Below are 25,191 nucleotides of genomic sequence, written 5' to 3'. Positions count from 1 at the left end.
TTGATTTGGAGACTGTCCAGGTGCGTATAAAGCATTATTACTCTTATATGAAAAGTTTGGATGGTTCTTCCAATTTGGGTTATAGGTATTCGAATAGGGGCTTCCTTGAGCATAGTTTACTTGCTCTGCTTGGATTCCAGTCAAGAGTTGACATTCCGCAGGAGTGTGGCCTTGGATTCCACAGACCTCGCAATTCTGAGTTATAGCAACCACGGCGGCTGGAGGTGATACATTTAAACTTTCAATTTTCTGGACCAAAGCATCCACTTTTGCATTGACGTGATCAAGGTTACTTATCTCGTACATGCCAGTTTTCGGTTGAGGTTTTTCCACCGTTGTTCGTTCGGTTCCCCACTGATAGTGGTTTTGGGCCATGCTCTCGATAAGCTGGTAAGCATCAACATAGGGTTTGTTCATTAGTGCACCACCTGCAGCGGCGTCTATTGTTAACCTTGTATTGTATAAGAGACCATTATAAAATGTGTGAATTACTAACCAGTCTTCCAAACCATGGTGTGGGCAAAGTCTCATCATGTCTTTGTATCTTTCCCATGCTTCGAAAAGAGACTCGTTGTCTTTCTGTTTAAATCCGTTTATCTGGGCTCTTAACATAGCTGTTTTGCTTGGCGGAAAATATCGGGCAAGAAAAACTTTCTTCAACTCGTTCCATGTGGTGACTGAGTTGGAAGGAAGTGATTGAAGCCATCTTCTAGCGCTATCTCTTAATGAGAAAGGAAAAAGACGAAGTCGAATTGCCTCTGAAGTGACACCATTAGCTTTAACAGTATCAGCGTATTGGACAAATACGGATAAATGAAGGTTTGGATCTTCGGTAAGATTTCCAGAGAATTGGTTATGTTGCATAGCTTGCAACAGCGAAGGTTTAAGTTCAAAGTTGTTTGCTTCGATTGCGGGCGGAGCAATACTTGAATGCGGTTCATCTTGCGATGGAGCGGCGTAATCTCTAAGAGCACGAGCTGGTTCTGCCATCTCGGGTATCGAAGAAAAAATATTTTTGAAATCAGGAAGGTCTACAGGAGGGAGATTGTTCGCAGCACGATATTCCCGAATTCGTCGTAAGACTCGGAGATATAGTTCGATATCGTTGATTCGTAAATAGAGCGGTTCGCCTTGTGAGCGAGTGCGTGACATACAAATCAACGAAAGAAAGAAAATAGAAGGAAAAGAAACCTTAGTCTCTACAGCGTAACGGAAGAGTTACGATATCGATTGAATAAAAGTCCCCGGCAACGGCGCCAAAAACTTGATCGCTCGACTGGGTGAGTCGAGAATGGGATACAAACTGCAAGTGCACAGTTCTATCGCGTAGTTTTAAAAGATATCGATCCCACAGGGACTTATGAATCGATATACCGTTATCTAAGGTTACTACGTAAATCTAAGGTGAAAATATTTGATTGTTTGGGGAAAAACTAAGAGCTAAACTAATATCTAGATTAAATATTAATGAAACGGATATCGGTATGTAGTTCGTCAAAACTAGGGAATCAAGTCTTTGTCGGTTTCTTGGTTTTAAAATGAATCGTTTCGGTTAACTTTATTGGTTAAAGGTTTTATCTCAAACTCTCGCTCTGTTGAATAAACCATGATTTTATATTAATGTAGCTGTCACTTATAATTAAGTCAAAAACCATATTTTGAAAACAACAAAGTTGCAGAAACTCCTTTTAAGAAAATACTGACCGTTTTAAACACCCTTATCTCAAACTCTCGCTCTGTTGACTTAGGTTATATAATCAAATCCAAATGCTTAACTCTCGTCCTCACATTCAATCTTTAAAAATACTTTTTGGAAAAGGTCAGAATTTAATTAACTCTAAAACTTGCTCTCGCCCTGATCTAGAATTAATGCCTAACTTACACTGTCCAGTTAAAATCTCAAACTCTCGCTCTATTGATTTTAACTTCTTTATGTCTTTTACTTTTGTAAAAAATCTTGTTATTAAACCTGTAAGTTGAGACCGAAAAAGATTGATTTTGATTTTAAGTTTAGATAGACCGACTCAGTCTTGATCCCTTATTCTGCTTACTTTACATACCGATACCTAGGCAAATTAGCCAGACATGCTAAATAAATAGGAATTTATATCATGCATAAACAGACTCATTCCAGGCAGATAATATAGATAAATAATAAAACAAAATATTAAATAATGATTAAAGAACCTGAATGCGTAATACAATAGTCTTGAACACTCCACCACAAGCCGGTAGGATTTGTTCTTGGATTCTTCAATTAAACAGTAAATTAAATCAAGGAAATAAAACTGGAATATAACGTAAGGTTAAATCCGGTATAAAGTTGCACAATAGTTTCCGGTGTAGAAACTATTATGCGAAAAATATCTAAAAGCTAAAACGGGAAAGGTAAATTTGCAAGGGAAAAAGAATGTAAAGCTTGCAAAAGAAATAAATAAAATAAACAATGCTGGAAAAGAAAAATAAGCGAAAGCTAAAACAGGAGGTTTGAAAAGCTTCGGCAGAGTAGACGGCAAAAGAGGGGAGAGGAAGCGGAACCCTTTTAGGTTTCTAATGTAGCTATTTATAGTAGTGCTTCTAACTGCTTTTTGTTTCCCACGAGTCTTCAGCATGGCTAAATACACGGCGTGGGCATAGGACACGAACTCTCTCAACGTCTCTTCAATTCTTCTGAGGGCGTGACTTGCGCCAAAAAGCTAGTGGAATGGTGTGACGCTCGTCACACCATGTGTGACGCTCGTCACAGGGGTGCTTTTAGTGTGACGCTCGTCACAACCCTTGTGACGCCCGTCACAGGCACAACGTGCGCTTTCTTTGGGCTGGGCTTGGTCTTTGATATTTGTTTCCTTTTTACTCCTTTCTACACCTCCTTTTCTTCCCTTTTTCACTTTTGCTTCAAAATGGATACCTGACATAAATAGCAAGGAAATACTGCATAATATCTGATAAAATGAGATAAACTAAAGTAAATGATAATATAATCTAATTGAATTAAGTCTTAAAATGTGATATAATTTCGTGTTATCAGCGATCCTTTTTCTTGATTTTCTTCTTATCCCTAATTTTTGCCTGGATATTTCTTTTTAACTGTCAGTCCAACGAGATGCCCTAATATTTGCCTAAGTCATCTTTTAGATTTTCGACTTAGCGGGCTTTCTTTTTCCCTTTTTTATTTCTCGTTTTTTTTTGCATTTTTAGGAACAAGTTGGATGACATTTGTTCATTTGATTTTTGCTAAAAGGGTTGTGACTGCCATATTCTGATGGTTCAAGAGAAACGACCGATGTAAGTTTTTGACTGTTCACTACTTCTTTGACATTGTGTGTGGGAATAAAGGACGTGTTTGAAGCTTAGATGGGATGCATTTTCCTTGGAATTTGAATTCATGGACAAATTACCTGAACAACTACCATGCCCCTAGTTCAGATTAAAGGATTTTTTCGTACATAAAGAAACACTGACTTCTAGGCTCAAAGGGGTTGACAAGGGATTAACTTCCTTATTTCTACACTGTTTAGGATTTGAAACAATGTCTTAAATCATCAACAAAGTTTCATTCTAAAGCATACTTGTCAACAATTTTGGGTATTTTGTTTTTTCATCATTCTCTTTCCAATCTTTGTTAAAACAAAATTTTGATAAAGATAAGTGAACGGGAGAAATAGTTTTTTGTTTTTTTATATATAAATGGAAAATGAGTGAATACGACATGATTGATTCAGAAAATGCATGATTACTTCATTAATACTAGCATTAAAATAAAACAGTGATGCTTAAAAGCAAATAAACGTTCAACATGCAAAGAAATCACAAATGAAATACTGCAATAACCAAATGATTTCCAGTGTTGAGAACAATCTTCCTTGCTTGATTTTCTAGCTCTAGGAAGTGCTTTCTGAAGTCTTCGCGCCCATCAAGGTAATGGACCGCTCACCACATTAGGGCCATCGAAAGTCGATTACCTTTTATTGATCGATCTTGCACTTCTTCTTTGAAGACTTTACACTCTTCGATTGAATGCCCCACTACTCCATCATGAAACTCACATTGGACATCCAGGTTGTACCAAGGAGGAAAAGGAAACATCATGGGTCTAGTCTCTCTAAGAGCTATCAACGAGCTTTGGACCATTTAAGACCATAATTGACTATACGTCATCCGGATTGGGTCAATCTGTCAATTTTCGCCTTCCTGCCAGTTTGGAGGTCTGCATTGATTCTGAGCCGATGCTGATTATTTGGATTTTGAGCTCATTGATTTTGATGTCAATGTTGATGCGGAGCCTGCATCTGCTGATTCGATGGACCTTGCCAAGGTTGCTGATACTGCGGGCCGGTAGGTAATGGTTGTTGGTATTGAACAGTCGTTGCATACATATGCTGATAATAAAGCACCAGAGATGGAGCTTGCCAAGTTTCCCATATTGCATTAACTTCATCCTCTTCTTCCTTTTGGGCATCGCTAAGGGATTGACTCTTACTAGTCTGGCAACTCAAGATGCCCTGGATTCTTCCGCTTTTGAGGTTGCTCTCAATGTGCTATCCAATTTTCACTAGGTTAGAGAAACCTAATGACGCACCGCCTATCATCATTCTGAAGTATGGGCTCTGTAGGGTACCCATAAACATATCAATTAGCTCCTTATCCGACATGGATGGTTGAACACAAGAAGCCAACTCTCTCCATCTTTAGTCGTACTCTTTGAACGACTCGGTGGTCTCTTGAGTAAGATCTTGCAACTGTATGCGACTAGGAGCTATGTACAAATTATACTAGTAATGCTTCAGGAATGCCTTATCCAAGTCTTTCCAGGTGCGGATGTAACCTTGTTCTAGATGCGTATATCATTCTAATGATTCTCCATTGAGACTGTCTTAAAAGTAGTGGATGAGCAACTTGTCATCGCGAGATTACGCGGTAATTTTCTGATAGTACATCGTCAAATGATTCTATGGATAACTAATCCCTTTGTACTTCTCAAATATGGTGTCTTGAACTTTGGAGGGATTACTAAATTTGTAAACTAGTGTATCGAGCCCATATGTGTCCCTCCCCTCTATGGATTTAAAACTCTCTTCCAACATATGACATATTTTAACAATCTCAACATCCTTTGGTCATTCATTATTCACCACCGGGCTTGCCCCTTGAGGATTTGGCACGGTGAATGCAAACCTATGATACTCAGTAGCATCACGAGATGATGCATGCCTATCTTGGACAATGTGACGCTCTTGTATAGCGAAATTCACAACTGGGATTCGTATTGGCTAAGGTTGAGCATGACCGCTTGCTTGTGGTGGTGTCTCATCTCGAAAAATACGATTCCTCGCAGAAAAATAATTCGAACAGAGTCGCCACCGAACTTTATTTATCCCAATGAAAGAATAGGAAAACATCGATAAAACCTTTAAAAATAGAATAATGATCGTCGCAACCATGTTCGGTTTCGGGAGTCGATTACGCAAGAAGAATGTATTAGCACCCATCACGTCCGTTGTACTCAACGAGAACCTTTTAGTTTAATTTGAGATTTGAATGTTAGCTAAATATTGTTTGTTTTCTTCGAGTGAATAAAAGATTGAAAAGAGAAATGAATGGAAACCTCAAAAGGGGAAAAATGGAAGTTTTTTTTATTAAGGTGATCGCCAAGATCTCGCAATCTCATGCTTACGTATCCTTATGGTGCAATAAGGAAATCAGAGCATTCGTAGCTCAGGGAACTACAATTTATTAGTTTTTTAATGAACAATTGTTTAGATCGCATTCTAAAGGCTAAATATTGGCTTGTCTATTCTCGGAGGAGGCTTAAACACTAGTTTATTTTCAACGTTAGAAGGGATTGAATAATGTTCTTTCAAAAAGAGTTTTGATCACACGAGGGTGACAAGTTGGATTAATATGTTGTAAGTTTCATTTGAATGACGATTACTCGGATAGTCGAGTAAGGTAACTCGTATCTAAATAGTAGAGGAGAGGAATCAAAGGCTCTAGACCATCTCCCTTTTCATCCTCAATTGCAAAAGGGTTTGATAATAGTTAAGGTGTTTTAAATGGATGACGAATACTCGAATGATCGAAGGCAACTCGTATCCAAGTATTTGAGAAAGTGAATAGAAGACTCTAAACCACTTTCTTTTTCATCTGAATTACTATGCAAATAGGTTTGTGTATGGTTGATACTTTTAGATAAACGACGAATACTCTAATAACTGAGTGAGGTAACTCATATCCAAATATTCGAGGAGAGGAATCGAAAGCTCTAGACCATCTCCTTTTCATTTAGTTTATTATGAAAATGATTTGATTTAATTAGTTTAGAAGTTTTTTTAAGAGAAATTACAATTGTTTGACTAACCAAGTAAGGGAAATCGTACTCAAACAATTGAGAAGAGAAGTTGAAGGCTCAAAACCATTCCCCTTTTCATTTCTAAATTGTATTCAAGTATGATTGAAGTGTATTCGTTTTGGTTTAATAAAATAATCGAAATTGAATTGAGGTTTAAATTTGCGTTTATGGATGAATTAAAGGTGGATGTTTAGTGGATATGTCACCTAATCAATTAATCAGAATCAATTAGGTCTCATTGTGAGAAAGTCCAAGAGTAAGCTATGTGAGGTTGATGGCGATGCTAAAAGCGATCGTCTTACAAAGGTATTTGAAAATGGGCTCGACATTGAATCGAGAATCATTTGATTTTTAATGGCTTAACATGGTTTTGAATTGATGATGAGATATAATGAGTTTAGTTTGAAAATGATTGTGAATTGATAGTGAAATAAGTCAATCAATATTTAATTAACAAAATTAATTATTTAAAATTCAGTTAAATCAATTAATTAAGTTAATTAAAATTAATTATCAAAATTATTTAATTGAATCAAATAATTAAGTTAATTCAAATTAATTAATCAAAGTTAACTAATTAATCAAAGTTTAATTAATTAACTAATTTAATTAAAAGAGATATAAATAAGTGATAATGTTAATTTAATTGGTATGAATTGACGATAATGTGCTCAAAACCGATTTGTACGAAATGACAACACGAATAATGTCATACGTAAAATCATAACGTGATGAAAATATTTTATTGATGTATTGAAATTTTGGCGACATATCAGCATGAAATTACCAAATTTTATCACATAAGAAAATAGTAGTAAACAACATTATTTACATTGTTTACTAATTATGTACACTAATCAAATAACTTACAATGTTTATAGTGATGATATATTTACTAACTACGAAACCCTTAATGTGACAAATCAACATGTATAGTAGGAAATAATCAACAAATTTGTCTTTACAACAACTACAATATCAGGGTAAATAGGTTGAGAAACTAAAGAAATTTTATTCAACACTATTCTTCTATTAAATAGCTAAAACTAAAAGTACCCAATATAATTAAAATTTCCGCTGACTTTGAAAAAACTTTACAGCTCTTTCTCTAAAGCAAACGTTAACAATTTCAGTCATGCATACCAGTATAGCAATAACCATAACTTCTAGTAAAAAAAGCCTTAATTGCAATGCTCACACCAAAATAAATCGACACAAGCTATGCAATTTGTATGCAATCAAAAAAACTAACCATATAAATAACAAACCAGTACAAAATAAACCAACATACACAACAAGGCAGTCCATCATAATCGAAGTACAACCAAAACTTGTATTGAATTGTTACCGCAATGAACTTTTTTATTGCCTTTGTCCTTTTTTTTTTAAATTTTATTTCTAATATATTCCACTCTAAAATTAAATTTGTCAGGATGTTCCATTTTTCAGTATTCACTCGTCCAATGGATGGATGAGTTCGTGAAAGAACGTTGTTTTTTTTTTTGTTTTTTTTAAATACATTTATAGTATTAATAATAAATGTTTTTATAAATTTTAATATTTAAATAATATAAATTATAATTTTTTTCTAATAATTTTTTTATAAATTAACTTTATTTTAATAATAAAATTATAATTATATTAATTAAGCGTATAAATACGTGTAAAGAATAATAAACATTTTATTGATGTACATGGAAAAAATACATTTTATTTGTTATAGTGACCGTTTGTCTTGGGGGAGACGGAGATGAGTCGGAAGACAGATCTTGATGTTGATCTTGATGTTGCTGTGATGTATTGGGACGCATTTCCATACCGTCAAAATCTTGAATGAAAAAAGAAGGGATATCCAGTAGATGCTCATCAGTGAGATCAAAGTCGGGTAGTGAATGTGTTGGTTGTGTGAAGGGTGTTGGGTTCGGTGTGTTGAATTGAAGGATAGTAGACATCATCAGGGTTGAATGTAGAAGTGAGTTGTGCGAATGTAGTGTTAAATATTTTCGGTTGAGATTTGGGGTTTGAGTTATCAAAGTTTGATGGAGGAATTGGAGTGTATTGTATGGGTGAACCTAAGTTAGTTTGTTGTTGATATTGTTGGTTATAAAAGTAGTTTGTTTGAGGGAATGAAGTGTGAGGATTTTGGTGTTGGGATGAGGTGGCATAAAAGGTGTGTTGTTGTGTGCTCTGGGTGTGATGGTATGTTTGCTGGGCGGATGGAGATGGTTGGACCCCTAATTGGGATGTGTACGTCGGTGGAATGTCATGATGTAGGGGCGAGATAGTTTGTTAGGTTGGAGAAGAGTCACGTTGACGGGGATCATTCAAAAATTGAGTCGGAGCAACATGCATAAAAGGAATTGCCAAAAACCAATTCATATATTCTCTACCCGGCTTAGACTCACCAAGTACTGAGTTCCCTTGTAATACCAAATGCCTTCTCTTTTCCATTCTTTGACCTCTTCTTTGTTCAAATCTTGTCAATGTGTATCCCAAGCTTGAACCATAGTCATATTATGGTGTTCCATTAAACATCTTGGCCGAGACGGGATGTGTTGTTCAAATTCAAATTGGAGTTTGACCCTATATATTTGATGCATCTCAACGGTAAAGAAACATATTATATATGTTGTCGCACTCCAGACTCGACTGTCACTATAATTCGACACTGTGTATTGTATGTACGACCTCCATATAAACTGTCATAAGTAAGATAATTGTTATAATGTAAATAAGAAGTTTAGATAAGCTGAAGATTGTAATGTAACATACTTACATCATTTTCTTCCATGTCTTCAATTGCAACTCGGTACCCACGTAGATGATGACGAGGATTATTTCCGTAATGCATACCTCGTTTGCACCATCTTGCATTTACTAAAAAGTATTAATGTTATATATAATTTAATGTGAGAGCAATAAAATGCATTCAATGAAATTGAGTACCTTAATGCATACGGATGTGATGGAATCTCGGTACTAACAGGGGAAAACAAGGGAAAACAACTGTATATGTGTGAATGCCTAGACAATGAGTAATACAACATAACTTCATATGCTCTTCACTCCTTTCTGGGTTGCCTTGCACATATGGTAACCAAGATGAATGCAATAAATTGTGACTCTTATCTGGAATTAAGAATGTAGCAATTAATAGTAAAATATAGACTTTTGCATGAAGAATGTTTTCCGTTTCTGTGGGGGAAAATTATTTTTTAGTTGTGTTAATAGAGCTTATAATCAAACAATTTTCACAGAACCCCATTTTTATCTGAAGTTGTCGGTTCGACGCCTAAATTCTCCATTTAAACATCGTTAGTTACATTTGTTGGTCAATTAACAGGTTTACCGTTAATTCGGAGACCAAGTAACATACTCACATCCTCCAGTGTAACAGTACATTCACCAGTTGGTAAATGAAAAATATGTGTCTCGGGTCTCCATCTCTCTAACAACGCAACAACTAGTATGGAGTCTATTTTTAAACTTTCTATTTTTGCTACTTTAGCAAAACCGGCTTGTTCTAAATACGGTACTATAACAACACTTGGTTGAATATGAGTATGAGAATGGACCCGGAACCTAGTGTCTTCCTGGAATGTAATAAAAATCATAGTGAATATTTTTGGTGATGAGAAGCTGAATTTATAAAAAAATTAATGAATATGTATACTTAAATATTCCGCAATGTTTGATGTTGTTCCACGGTGTGATTCTCCTATCCACAACAAAGACATTTTATAGATATGAATTTGAAGAAAATATTCTACATTGCAAAAATTTGGAGAAAATATTTGATGGTTGAAAATATTTGATGAAAAGATGTTGATGATGAGAAGCTCATTTATAGTGTAGGAAAATAATAAAAGATTGTTGATTGAACACAACACTGCATGCATGCAAAAGCTGGGTTGAGTTTTCCCTTCCAAGATTCCCTGATCGATGAGACGGTGCACTGCAAAAGCTCCATGCTTTTTGACTCGTCCAATTAATGGCTGAGTTAGGCTTGCATGCGTTTTGAGTCGTCCAACCAATGGCCGAGTTAGGCCTTCATGCGTTTTGCTAACTTGGTATTCGTCGAGTCTCGTCCAATCAACATGGGAAACTGTTAGGTGCAGTGATAAATCCTAGAGTTCGAGGAACTAGGGGCCTCCAGAAATAACAGAGAGAAAGAGAATTTGGATAAAATCTTGCTTATTTCATTCATTCCTTACATGTCCATATATAGAATAGTTTTTGGATAGCAAATGCGGAAATAACGGAATATACAATAAGGAAGATCTAGAGAATATTGCTGCAAGATTTAGGTGAGCCACTAATAAGCTGCCACCTCATTTCCTCCTAACTGAATTTGTTGATTTATCATGTGATGAAATCTTCTAGATACTTTGGCATGTGGACTTCTCTCTTGGGCCTTCCCATTGCAACATCATGGGCCATTTCCACTGTGTTTTCTTCAGCCCATTTCCTATCATTCTCCACCCCATCTGGAAGCACCTTGTCCTCAAGGTGGTATGTTCGTTTGAGATTGTCCCAATCTTCCCAAGAAGTATCATCAACATGCAGTCCTTCCCATTGCACGAGCACTTCGAGACGAGGCTCAGCCGTTTGAGTCCAGCGGGTGTTGAGTATCACTAGAGGAGTGATGATGGGTTGATTATCCAATGCTGATGGAGGTAATGTCGCTGTTGGAATTGGAGCAGAAGAGTCTTTGTGAAAAGGTTTCAACATGGAGCAGTGAAAAACCGGATGAATTTTGGATCCTTGTGGCAAGAGGAGTTTGTAAGCAACACTTCCCACCTTCTCCAGAATTTGAAACGGACCGTAAAAACGTTTGCTGAATTTCGAATACGGAGTGGCAGTGACGGAAATCTGTCGATGTGGTCGTAATTTAACCATCACCCAATCTCCGATATTGTATTGCATATCCCGTCTATGTGCATCAGCAAATTTCTTCATATCTTGTTGTGCCCTGGTCAGTTTTCTGCGCAGAGTGATCAGCATAGTCTCACGATTAGCCAACAATTCATCAACAACTTCAATAGTGGAGGTGCCTACCAAATATTGCGGAATGGTGGGTGGTGTTTTCCCAAAAGTAATCTCAAAGGGAGATTTTCCAGTGCCTGAGTGTTGAGACGTGTTGTAAGACCATTCAGCCCACACGAGAAACTTGCCCCAAGTTGTCGGTTTCGAGTGTACAAACGCACGGAGATACTGCTCAATGATCCTATTTGCCACTTCTGTCTGGCCATCAGTTTGAGGGTGGTAGGACGAACTCATACGTAACTTAGTGCCGCTGAGTCTGAACAGCTCTTGCCAGAATCGACTCACAAATAATGGATCACGGTCTGAAACCAAGCTACGAGGCATGCCGTGGATCTTGCCAACAATGTCCATAAAGAGTAAGGCAACCTTGTAAGCAGTATAGTGAGGTTGCAACATACCAAGATGAATGCCTTTGGAAAAACGGTCAACGACCACTAGGATTGTGGTGTTCCCTTTGTAAGGAGGTAAACCCACGATAAAGTCAAGAGATAAGTCTTCCCACGGCGCATGCGGAATTGGCAATGGACAGTGCAATCCCGCAGCTTTCTTTGTTTCATATTTGGAGTGTTGGCAGTCCAAACAAGCGAGAACAAACTTATGGACATCATCACGCATCCCGACCCATGTAAAGTTTGAGCTTAAGCGTGCCAAAGTCTTGGTGACACCCATATGGCCTCCGGTGGGTGTTTTATGGAATTCCTCCAACAGAACCTTTATGAAGGAAGTGGTGTGTGGCAACCAAATGCGATCTTTGTGATATATAAGACCCTGAATAATTTTGAAATCTTGTGCCCCCTCAGTGTTATTGGTAATGTCTTGTAGTTTAGAGAAAAATTCATGTTGCTGGGAGAGTTCCTGCTTTAATGTTTTCAGGAAGGAGAAACTGGGGACTGACAACATGTAGAACTCAGAGGACTCATTTTCTGGTATGCGAGAAAGGGCATCTGCAACCACATTCGTTTTTCCGGAACGATACTGAATCGTGTAATCATAACCAATCAACCGTGACAGGTACAACTGCTGTTCTGGCGTTTGTACCACTTGTGACATCAATTCCTTTAAGCTGCGGTGATCTGTCAGAATCACAAAGGAGTGGCCCAACAAATATTGTCGCCATTTCTTCACTGCTGCTGTGATGGCAAAGAGTTCTCTGACATATGTAGACGCATTCAACAACTTGCGACATAATGGTTTGCTAAAGAAAGCAATTGGTTGGTTCTGTTGAGATAGCACGGCACCCATGCCGACACCGGAGGCATCCGTTTCTACCATGAAAGGCAAAGTAAAATTAGGGAGAATCAGAACTGGTGCAGTGCTTACCGCAGTTTTCAGAGTATCAAAAGCTAACTGCGCACCAGAATTCCAGCCAAATTGATCTTTTTTGAGGAGTTGAGTTAATGGAGCTGCAATTGTCGCATATCCCTTGATGAATCGTCGGTAGAAACCTGTCAAACCCAAGAAACCACGAAGAGCTTTGAGAGTGCTTGGTACTGGCCACTGCTGAATCGTAAGAACCTTCGCCTTAACTGGTTCAACCCCATGTTGGGAAACAATGTGACCAAGGTATTCAATCTGACGTTGAGCGAACAAGCATTTTGATTGCTTGAGAAAAAATTGTCCCTCCTGTAAAACCTGAAATGCTTGATCCATATGCTTCAAGTGGTCCTCATAATTAGTGCTATAAATTAGAATATCATCAAAGAACACAATGATAAACTTGCTCAGAAATGGCTTGAATATCGTGTTCATGGTAGCTTGAAATGTCGATGGTGCGTTGCATAGTCCAAACGGCATAACCCGGAACTCATAGTGACCCTGATGTGTCCGAAAAGCGGTTTTAAGAACATCTTCCTCCCGCATCAGGATCTGATGATACCCCTGTAGCAAATCCAATTTTGTGAACCACTCAGCCCCACCCAACTCGTCTAACAGTTCATCAACAGTGGGGATGGGAAATCGATCCTTTATAGTGATTGAATTTAAGGCCCGATAGTCGACACAAAATCTCCAAGACCCGTCTTTCTTCTTAACAAGGAGAACCGGTGACGAAAAAGGACTTGTACTCGGTCGTATCACCCCATTAGCTAGCATAGTGTCCACTTGTTTCTCAATTTCGTGTTTCTGAAAATAGGGATAGCGATAAGGACGAACATTAACAGGATGGGCCTGGGGTAGTAAGTGTATGGAGTGGTTGGTCTCACGAGCAGGTGGAAGGTTTGACGGTATCTGAAATAAGGAGTCATACTTGTGGAGTAGTGTTTGGAGTTTAGGGTCACTGATTTGGGTTGAAGGGGGCTCTGGTTGTAGAACTTGGATATGAAAGAAGGCACTAGCTCCTTTAGTGTGGAGGAGGCGTCGCACCTGTTGGGCAGTAATGAGGTGAAGGCCACCATCTCTCTCTCCCCTTAGTTCTATCATCTTACCATTCTTGAGAAACTTCATAGAGAGATCATTATAGTCAGTAAGAATCGGACCCAAGGATTTCATCCATTGAACACCTAACACAATATCAGCACCACTGAGGGGAAGGACATGTAGGTCAACGGTGAATGTGTGAGACTGAATGTGAACTTTTACTTGAGGGCAAATTTGGTGGCACTCAATTTCATTGCCATTACCTACCATGACCTTGAGAGAGAAAGTGGATTGGGCCTTCAGCCCAAGAGATTTAACCAGCCTTTCTTGGATAAAGTTATGGGTGCTGCCTCCATCAACTAGGATAACTGCATTGTGGGTGGAGATGCGGCCCACCAGACGCAGAGTTTCAGGGGCCAAGTGGCCCGAAAGGGCATGGCAACTGATTTGGGCTTGATTAAGGGTCGGGTCGGGTTCCGATTCAAATAACAACTCAGATTCACAAGGATTCGGAATCGTATTCGTTTCTTGGGGCTCATCTTCTTCCATAATAAGGACAAAAAATTTTGACGCACATTTGTGACCTGGGCTAAACTTCTCATCACAGTTAAAACACAAACCCTTCTCACGGCGGAGAGTCATCTCCGTAGGTGTCAGTCGTTTGAAATGTGGTACGGTTGGTTTGGGGTTGCTTGGAAAACGGTTATGTGATGCAGCAGGTGTAGGAAGTATACCTTTATTGCGAGCAGATCTGTGAGCTTCATGGAGTTTCTCTTCCTGCAACCTGGCCAAAGCAGCAACTTGGATAAGCGATAGTGGTTGCAACGCCTGAACCTCGCGACGAACGTCCGGTGCAAGCCCTGAGATGAAGCAACTTAAGAGAAAGCTCGGTGGGAGACCCACAATACGATTTGCAAGCGTCTCAAATTCTGTTAAATATTCGTTGACCGACCCTTTCTGAGTGAGTTTGAACAGTGCGCCCTTGGGATCGTCGTACTATGACGGTGCGAAACGGGCCTCGATTGCGTGTAGTAACGCCGCCCAACTGGTAAGCTGGCCGTTGCGAGACATCCATTGAAACCATCCGAGAGCTGGCCCTTCCATGTAGAAGGATGCAACTGTCAGTCGTTCTGCTTCCGGCGTGTCGTGATACTCAAAAAATTGGTTGATCTTGAAGATCCAACCCAAAGCATCTGTTCCATTGAAGCGAGGCACGTCGAGCTTCATACGGTGAGGTTTATTGGAGTTTTGGGGTGAGGTGTAGGACGGAGATCCGTTACCGGGGGAGTGAGATGACGTGTCGAGGGAGGAGAGTTTGCCGAGAATGTCATCAATTTTGGAAGCAATAAGTGTTTGTGAGTTGGTAAGAGAGGTTTGATTGGTGGTTAAACGGGAGATAACTTCGTCGATAACTTTCGATCGAGTGCCGTCAGCCATGGATGAGGTTCAATGAAAGCACCAAATTTGTTAGGTGTAGTGATAAATCCTAGAGTTCGAGGAACTAGGGGCCTCCAGAAATAACAGAGAGAAAGAGAATTTGGATAAAATCTTGCTTATTTCATTCATTCCTTACATGTCCATATATAGAATAGTTTTTGGATAGCAAATGCGGAAATAACGGAATATACAATAAGGAAGATCTAGAGAATATTGCTGCAAGATTTAGGTGAGCCACTGATAAGCTGCCACCTCATTTCCTCCTAACTGAATTTGTTGATTTATCATGTGATGAAATCTTCTAGATACTTTGGCATGTGGACTTCTCTCTTGGGCCTTCCCATTACAACATCATGGGCCATTTCCACTGTGTTTTCTTCAGCCCATTTCCTATCAGAAACAAGATGCGCAAATAAGCTGACTACTTTTCACATATCAATTTTGGCTGAACTTAGTAGGAAAGAATCATGGACATAATTGTTCATTGTTGGAGCATTATCTTGTATGGACCGTCCTATTGGAGCAGGGAACAAAGGCGATATATTCTTTTTTTCAAAAGATTGCGAACTAGTTCAGTTTGATTTAATTACTCAAACAATTGAAAAAATTGATATTCACTATCACCTAGGTAATGAGACACTCCTTTATAAGGAAGTCTTTCTTCCAGTCGGAGGACTAAGAAATGTATGACCACGATTATTAGGATTTTGTCTTGTATCAATAAAGCATGTCATACTTATTATCATAGTATATTGAAATAACTAAATCTGTGTTATAGGGAATCAGTGTATTTTAGATCCATGAAGAAAGTGTTTTGAGACACCTTTCTTATAAGTGGTTCTTATCTGGATACATGTCCTCTTGCTTTATTTATCTTTCTCTTATAAAATGTGTGCGATGATTGGGATGTGTTGGTTTTAGACTGTTTCATAAATTGGTTATTTTTTGCCTCTTGTGGCTTGACAGCTAGTTTGTTAGTATTAAAATTGATGCAGAATCTATGTTGTAATACTTAGGTAACAGTTTACATGGACCTGTCTTTTTCCTTTGCAATTTAGATAAAAAAATTTTTGGCAATTAGAAGTGGGATGTTTTTCATTGTTTCGTCGAGTCTTGGTCGCTGTTCGGGTTAGGATCTGTGCAGTTTCATTTAGCTAACTTGGTATAGGAATGTTGTGCAGCAGTATTTTTCTCTATAGTAGTAGCAGGGGAGTGCTTATGCGTTAAGAGTTTGCATGTCTGACTACGAGTTTTGAAAAAGCTCTTGAATTCTTAACCAATAACGGACACCTTTGTCTAAATTCTATCGAAAATAATTTTCACCGCTGCAGAACCAAACATACACTAAGAAGGTTACCAGAACCTAGAGAGTAGCATCAACAATAACCTCAACCTATCGAGCACAATCAAATAACTCCCTCAACATCTTACCTGGCCTTTGCTTTGGATTTAATAAATTTGGTGCAGGATTACTCAGAAAATACACATAAATCCATCCGTTATGGACTCTACTTTCAGCAGATGAATATAAAAAACCAAAACCCTCTCAAATAAAAAACCTATAAAAAAAAAAGTAAACTACAAAGTTAGTTCTAATGTTAAGGGGTATAACATAGACTACACGAGAGAAATTAAATATGAGACTTAAATTAGTAAAAGAGTATGCACAACTATTACATTCCCATGAGAGAAAAAAAAAGAGATGGAAGAGGTATACTCTCTATAAGTCTCCCATCTAAGTTTAAGTTGTCATGGAACAAGAGCAGCAACCCCAAAAGTTTTGACCACAAAAAAATCCGACTCCAACTAAAGATTTTGCCAATTGTAAAATGAGGCAATTTTAATAGTCTTAAGAACAACAAAAAATTCAACAAGAAAGGAAGAAGACCTAGATAAAGACACATAAATCCCAACAATTAAATCACCTTTATAATCACTGAAAAGCACACCACAACCAGCTTTGTTAGAATCATGAATGTAATCTTCATCATGATTTACTTTGACTCAATTGAAGTTTGGAGGAGTCCGGGTGACCTTAATTTGAGGAGCTTTAGTGGGGTGAAAGGGAACGCTAAAAGCAGATCTGACTGCAAATTCAGAAATTGAGTTTGAAGAAGAAAATCTTAATCGTTTTCCAGTGATGCTGATTTGATACCTGACCTGGGCAGTGATAAACTCCATAGACACTCTTCTGTTTTTGAACTTGACAAAATTTCTACTAACCAAACGACGTTGATAAGACAAATGAGAGTTGAAGTGAATATTAGAATATCATGCTTGGAACTGCTTCTTTCACCAAGCAACCATAAAGCATCCAAAGAAGTAAAATGGAGAGGGGTTTGAAGGAGTGAATTGAGCCAACACCACAACTTTTTAGAAAACTGACAAAGAACATTAAGAGACGTAAATAAAATAGGAACCTATAGGAACTTATAGTTGAGGTTTAACTGTTTTTTCCCATATGTATAGTTTGTTGTGTAAAAACGAAAATAAGAGTACTTGTTCGTTTTATTCTTGCGCTTATTTGTTCTAAGCATGAGATTGGCCAAGAATGTCGTCACTAGTCCCCGTCAATGAGAACAACTTCACATTTCCATACGCGATAAAGTAAGTTTATATCGCTATTCCCACTTACTTACTTTATACTATAAATAACCGTAAACAATTTATTTTCACTATTTTCGGTTTAGGTGGTCCGTTCGAGGGATGAACTACAACAAATGTCCTAAACACGCCATAATGGTCTATCAAAATCTTCTGGATCACCTTGACCAGACGATGTATTGCAACTAAACAACTTATCACCTCGTTAATTTAGTTTTAATATTACCAACTTACTAATCTAATAATATATTTTTCCTCTACAATTTATTTGGAGGCTGTATATGGCTATCAACCACGAGATTAACCCTGAGGATGCTGCAATTTGGACTGTAAAAACAACAATAATCAGGTTCATAAATATGGATATGCATCATAGAGACCGTGTCAAACTTCACTTTGGCATGAAACAACAAATCACAGTTCCTCTGACGTGTTTGGGACAATGACATCAACAAAAAGTCGATGCCCAATGGAATTTTTCCTTTTAGAGAGACTTTGCTAAGGAGGCGTGTCGTTAATGGAAGCACCGACATCAACAAACCATAAATGAACCTATCATGTCAGACGATGCTAGATGAATTCAAACTTATATGAATTGGTGTAGATTGGTTACAACAACATAATTTATGTCTGCCCCGAGGTAGTTGATCGACCCACGCTTACGAGCTTCGTTATCATACGCCTAAAACCCCAACCCCATAACATTACGAAATCTAACAATATTGTCAACCCACCCAAACCCAACAACCAACCCCACAATATTATCATACTACATACACCTAACAACCAACCAAACATGATTACGGAACCACATACATCCAAACCCGCACCTAATTCATACCACACACGCAAACACAAAACCAAGAGTGTGACCCATACCACCAACAACCATATGCTGCCACCATATCTCACCATAGCATATTATACCACCACATCCTACCATATCACCCAACCAATATACACCCAAACATCAGACCACCAAAGCACCCAACTTCACACTGCCAAAACACCCAATCAATACATGCATTTCAAATACCACAAGAACTATTGCTTTATTTCCAAAATGAATCAATGTCCCAATTTAACCAACCATCCCCCCCACATGTAACCCAACCAACACGACCTAACTACGATAACATGGACACCGTACTCGATTACGGCAACACGGACTAATATGGAGATATTATCGACAATTTGTTAAATAGCACTAATATTCCAAAAACCTCGTGCCAAACACCTCAGACTTGGGTGAATACTAGAAGACCTCAAACACCTCATGAAAATTATGGGAGGCCTTGACGGCAAGCGAATGCCCCAGGGTGTGGAACCGACAGACGTTACGATCGAGCGGGTCATTAAAATTATTTCCAATCGCCGTGTAATAATATTTTATAGAATAATATTATATTTTATTTTCTATTTAACATTTTTTAATTATTTTTTATTAATATAATTTAAAAAATAATCAAACACACATAGGCATCAGGTGTAACACCCCGTTTCTCGTATTTTTATTTGATTGAAATTGATTTTTATTCGATTATTTGTGTGTTTGGGGAATGTGATGAGTATAATTGAGTTGTGTAAAAATTAATTAGAACTTTAGTTAATTTAATTAATTAAAAATAATAAAAAATAATGGATTTATTCGATTTGGGTGAAAAATAAGAGTAATGAGAAAATAAGGGAATGAGGTGAAATTAAGAATAAGTTGAGGCCAATGTGAAATAATTAAAAGATTAATATTATGTTAATATTAATAGAGGGAGAGTGGAGCTATTTTGATAAGTATGTACAATTGGAAATTATGAGAAAGAGCTTTTGTGAGACAAAGACAAAAACAAAGGTTAGTGAGGGAGAGGAAGCCATAGCTAGAGTTTGCACTTGCTGGAAATTGAGGTAAGGGAGAGAGTTGATTCTAACATGGGTGTATATTTTTCACTCTCTTCTTCTCCCCTTTCCTTTCCTCCATTGACGAAGTTTTTGAGATTAGAGATGGTTGTGCATAAAAGGGATAATTGTTTTATATATTGTAATTGCCATAGTGATGGTTATTTATAATACAGAGGTGAAACTGAAACTCCAAATATTAAGGGAGTTCTTCCTTGAGACTAGGGATGGATAGTCCACAGTCAGTTCCTATTAGATAGGTAGCTAACTACTACTATTAAGCAAGTATTAGTTATAGCTATCTATTAGTGCAAACATCTCCAATCAATTGTGTTGATTGTTGAAATTTGATGTTGTTGTTATGATGAATTTGTTTATGAAATTCATGTCCTTTAATTGACTAATTCCGAGTTAATGGTTGTTGATGATATGTCATGATATCCATGAAATCGATGATCATGGTATATGATTTTTTTGATACTAATCTATGATATATTGTGAATTTTTTGTTTTAATCATTGTATAACTGTCATCGGTCGAATTATGAGATCGAGGGTTCTTATAAAATCGAAATCGGAGGTCCGAAAGACCTTCAATGGTGAAAAACTGATTTATGGATTGCTTTTCGTGCCTGTGATCGGTTACACATTGAGTGTCACCAGTTACCTCTATTTGGGGGGAATTGCAGAATTGAAAATGACGTAACTTGAGTTTCGTGACTCTGTTTGAGACACCGTTCAAAGTGTTGGAAAGCTAACGTGTAGTATTATCCCTTGGTGATGTCCTAATAGTTTAATCGTGTGTGTATGATAAATTATGATTTGTAAAGAGATCAATTGTTATGATTGTGTTCTAATGATTGATATGTTTGCGTATTCAAAGTGAAATTATAATTGATGTGCGATGTAGCCTTATGATTGACATTATTATGTTGTTATTTAATTGATGGCGTTGGTTCAGATATGGAACCTATAATATATGATGACCTTGTATTGATGATAATGATGTTGATATTATTGGTTTAGTGTTGTAACCAATTTAAGCGATGTTATTAGTTAAGTATTGTAACCAATTGATGTTGATGTTATTGGTTAAGTGTTATAACCAATTTTAAGTAACTGGTTTAATGTTGTGACTAGTTACGAGTTGTGAAGTTTTTTTTTTCGGGGGGGGGGGGGGGGGGGATACCTTCGTGCATATGTGTGTTGTTGCATTGCATGCATCATGTATATTGGAGATAGATGACTCATAATCTAGTGTTGTGATCATGACGATTTAGTGTTGTGATATGGATGTGCAGTCAAGTTTAGAGATGTAACCTAATGAATGGATGACCTCAGTAACATAATTTTTAACTTTCAAAATTTGGTACCACATGTATTGAAGTTGAGTCGAGTAATGCATTGCATGCGTAAACTACATTGTGTGATTGATTGTTGTATGATTGAATTTTCTAGTGTTGAGAATACTTTGTGTTATCTATCCTCGTTGTACTTTGCCTCGTTATCATATTTTGAATTGTATTTTAACCCCTTTTTACTTATTGCAAATAATCAGGCAGAAGAATGTTAGTGTGGTGCGTATCTTAGGATGGCTTGAGATGGCTACACTTCTATTTTTTATTTTAGTTCCGCAGATAAATATTTTAATAGTGTAACATCTAAGGGGTTGGTGTTATGTCTATCTTACAAGTTAATTTTATATTATTTATTTATTTAATAGACCGTTCGACCATATATTTAACCAGTTGAATTAACTAATCTTATATTAAATTTTTTTAAAAATCAATTTAGTGTTATCCTTAAATTAAATTGTCATATCTTATAATTCAACATGGATTTACATACACAATTATAATACATGCTCAATTATAAGATACAACAATTTAAGAATAATAAGTTTAATTATTTTTACGGTGATATCTATATATCACTTAAAAAATACTCCAATTATAAAAGACTCCAATTTTAGGTGATATTAATTGTTTTTAAATGTACCATTTAATAAATACACAATTTATAATCAATATTTTTCATTTTACAATTATGATAATATGGAAGATATGAATATTTGATTTTTTTATTTATAAACTCTGTATTAAATTTTAAGATTGACTAAATTGAAGATTTAATCTCATTATTTATCAATAGAAGATTCAATTAAATTACATATGGAGTAATCAACCATAAAATTGATGGCACCTGCCTAATTTAAACATTGAATATTGAGATAAGTACACCCTAAGGTTCCAAACATTCACACGGATGACCAATCCTTAAAGTTAAATATTTGATCAAAATAATATAATAAAATTATGTTGTCATTTTATTTATATATTTTTCAATTATCAAATAGATCGGTTATTCTAATGGAGGGAGTGAGTATTGCGTATAACTAGAGTCAGTTATGCTAGTTATTTGTATGTAGAAAATATGAACGTTGAATCAATTAAAGTCAAAGAAGGATATAAATATGAAGTGACTATCCATAACCAAATAAATCAATTTCCTTTTTTGAAGTTAAGTGAGATCAATATGGTCAATAATCAGAAGCTTCGTTGTAAGTGCAACAAATTCAAATTGTGCCAAGTAAATTAACACCAAAAAATGAATTCAACCATTCAGATTATTCATTACTAGATCTTTTAGAAAATTGTTATATGTTAATCACAATTTTGAGGAGATGTTTATAAAGTGTCAAAGAAATTCAGCTTCTCACTTCCTTGTTAGAATGGTCAATTCTTGATCTAGACGTGTTTCTTCTTGTATTGAACTATATTTGATTAAAATTTACAATGAATTTATTTTGATAAAAAAAACCATATAGACGAACTTTATATAATATACCCTGCTTGTATTATTTACAAAATAATAAAAACAATCATAATCACACCATTACTAATAGACTATGACTTTGTTTTTGTTTGACATTTGTGCTTTTTTTAAAGGAAAAAAAAAAGATAAAATACTATCAAAAAATAATTTTATTTTGGTTGAAAAAGGGGTTTTAACTCGGTTTCATAAACGAGATAACAAGTGACGTCATGAAAATTTGTCACTTCATCCTTTGAATAATTCATCGAGGGAAAAATTAGAACTGCTCATGGGTTCGATCATCAACAATTATATATTTTTTTTAATTTTCAAAATGCACAACTTTTTCCCTCGGTTGAAATTAATGCCCTAGGCATAAAATCATATTTAAAAAATTAAAAGGTGCTAAAGTACAGTTGTTGGGATTAAAAGGTGTGTCATTTGAATACTTTTTCCCTCGGTTGCAAGCTCAACCGATGGAATATGTTGTATTTTCTTTTTAAAAAAATTAAAATATAATGCGTTTATGATTTACACCTCGGTTTTTTGTTGGATGAGGTGAATGCTTTCTCATATAATGTATTATTTGTAGTAGTGAAAGTCCAAAAAGAAAAGATTACATTGCAATCAACCTAAGAGTAATGACTTAAATACAATCAGCTAATAAAAGAAAAGAAATTTGAGAAGGAGTTCGTTCATAAAGTATCAAATTAGGGTACAGATCATACCTCGTGTTGAGAAGTATATATGCACAAATATTCGACTCACGATAAATATGACAAATCTGCCCCTCCCAATCCAATTTGAGCAACTGTTGAATTTATTGTGTCAATCACATTTCAACTATACTATAATGCCCAAAATCCAAAATATTTTGAACAACCACTTTGGAATCTATATGAACCTTAATACCTCGAAATTCAAACTCTTTTGTTAATCTTAATCCTTCTAAGACTCTCCAAAGTTCAACAATATATGGACTACAAGAAATCAAATATCTTGTGAAGCCTCCAAATTATTCACCTGTACAATATTATAAAAGACCACCACATAAGTCAATCACTATCTACATTAGTGTTCAATCTCACTCAATTTAAAGGAGGGGGAATTCATCTTATTTTCTTAGCCTCTTGAGCTATCTCCATCTTACTACCATGTAGCTCTACGGTGGTATTACTCGGTGGCTTTGAATGAGGTCGCAATGTTAGCACAACTACAAATATGACATTTTATGATGACACTTTCATCTCAAATATTTAAAAACCGAGAGAATATGTCATGAGAGCACCATGTTTTATTTTACTAAAAATCTTTTCTCTCGATTATATATATATATATATATATATATATATATATATATATATATATTATATATATATATATATATATATATATATATATATATATATATATATATATATATATATATATAAAGACCTCGTTTCGAATCCCAGATACTGCATTTTATGTTATTTTTATTTTCTATGAGTTATTTAGTATTGCTCACTTTGTGTCTTTTCTATGTTAATCTTTTATTATTATTTTTTAATTTCTTTTAACCTCGGTTATATGTACCAACTGATAGATAATATATTGTGTCAATATTTATTAAATAATTTTTCAAAAACTTTTTGTTTTTTATGAACTCATATACCTCGGTTTTCCTTGAAATTCGACGTGAAAGATCTTGTAATTGAGTTCCCATAATATGGCGCTATAACGCTTTTGCTTTTTATTTTATTTTTAATTAATGAATACACGTTGATTTTCTCTTAAAACTGACATGAGATTGTTTTGCATGAAATACTTCAAAGAACGAGTCTCTAACTTTTTGTTTACCTATTGGTGATTTTCATTCTCTGTGCAGAAACGCTAGGCAACTTCATCGTCATTCTCTGTGCAGAAACGCTAGGCAATTTTCATTGTCACTCTCTCATAAAAACTCTTCCACCTGTTGGTGATTTTCATCGTCTCTCTCATCAAAACACGAACATCATCTCTATTTTCAACCTTAACTGAATCTTCATCGTCACGTTTGAGTTACTTCTTTGTCACACTTTTGTTTATATTACTGAAATGGTTTTAGTTCATATCACTGAAATAATTTATATCAACACGAACATCATCTATATTCCCATTAAACATCACTGAAATTGTTTAGTATCACTAAAATGGTTTTCTTGATTTTTTTTATATATCTCATCAGTTATGGTCTAACTACATTTGTTTTTCAGTGAAATGATGTCTCTCCATTTTTTTTACTTTTGCATTAGTTTTTCACTTGCATTAGTGTTAGTATCACTGAAATGGTATCTCTGATATTATTCTTTTTTTAGATAGTCATGATCGATACGACAAACAACTCCCATACAACATCAATGACTCACCTGGAAGATGTTGGTGTCTCGATGAATTCAACCTCCACGACTCATACAACTACATCTACAAATATAAACATATAAAAGAAAAACTAGAGGTGCCACGATGTATACCAAGGTGAAAAAATTTCACGAAAATGGTATTCGCTACCCAGTTATAATTGATGTTGCAACCGTGAAGGCTTATGGTGAACATGCTTAGGATCTTACGGGTTACGTTGCGTTACAAGGTAAAAGTAAAGTGAGTATTTTGTTGGATAGTTGGCACGACGTTGACAATGACTTGAAAAACAGCTTATGGACCGATATTACACTATTT

The 25,191-nt window shown here is 36.1% G+C and overlaps 1 pseudogene; it reads left to right on the top strand.

Annotated features, from left to right (window-relative positions):
• Nucleotides 1-505: 505 nt before the first annotated feature.
• Nucleotides 506-605, top strand: LOC127133780 (uncharacterized; annotated as a pseudogene).
• Nucleotides 606-25,191: the final 24,586 nt, after the last annotated feature.

The sequence above is a fragment of the Lathyrus oleraceus genome, chromosome 3 (genome assembly GCF_024323335.1).
Source record: "Lathyrus oleraceus cultivar Zhongwan6 chromosome 3, CAAS_Psat_ZW6_1.0, whole genome shotgun sequence".
NCBI lineage: Eukaryota > Viridiplantae > Streptophyta > Magnoliopsida > Fabales > Fabaceae > Lathyrus > Lathyrus oleraceus.
The sequence above is the reverse complement of the archived record's forward strand: the minus strand, read 5'-3'. Positions and strand labels throughout refer to the sequence as shown.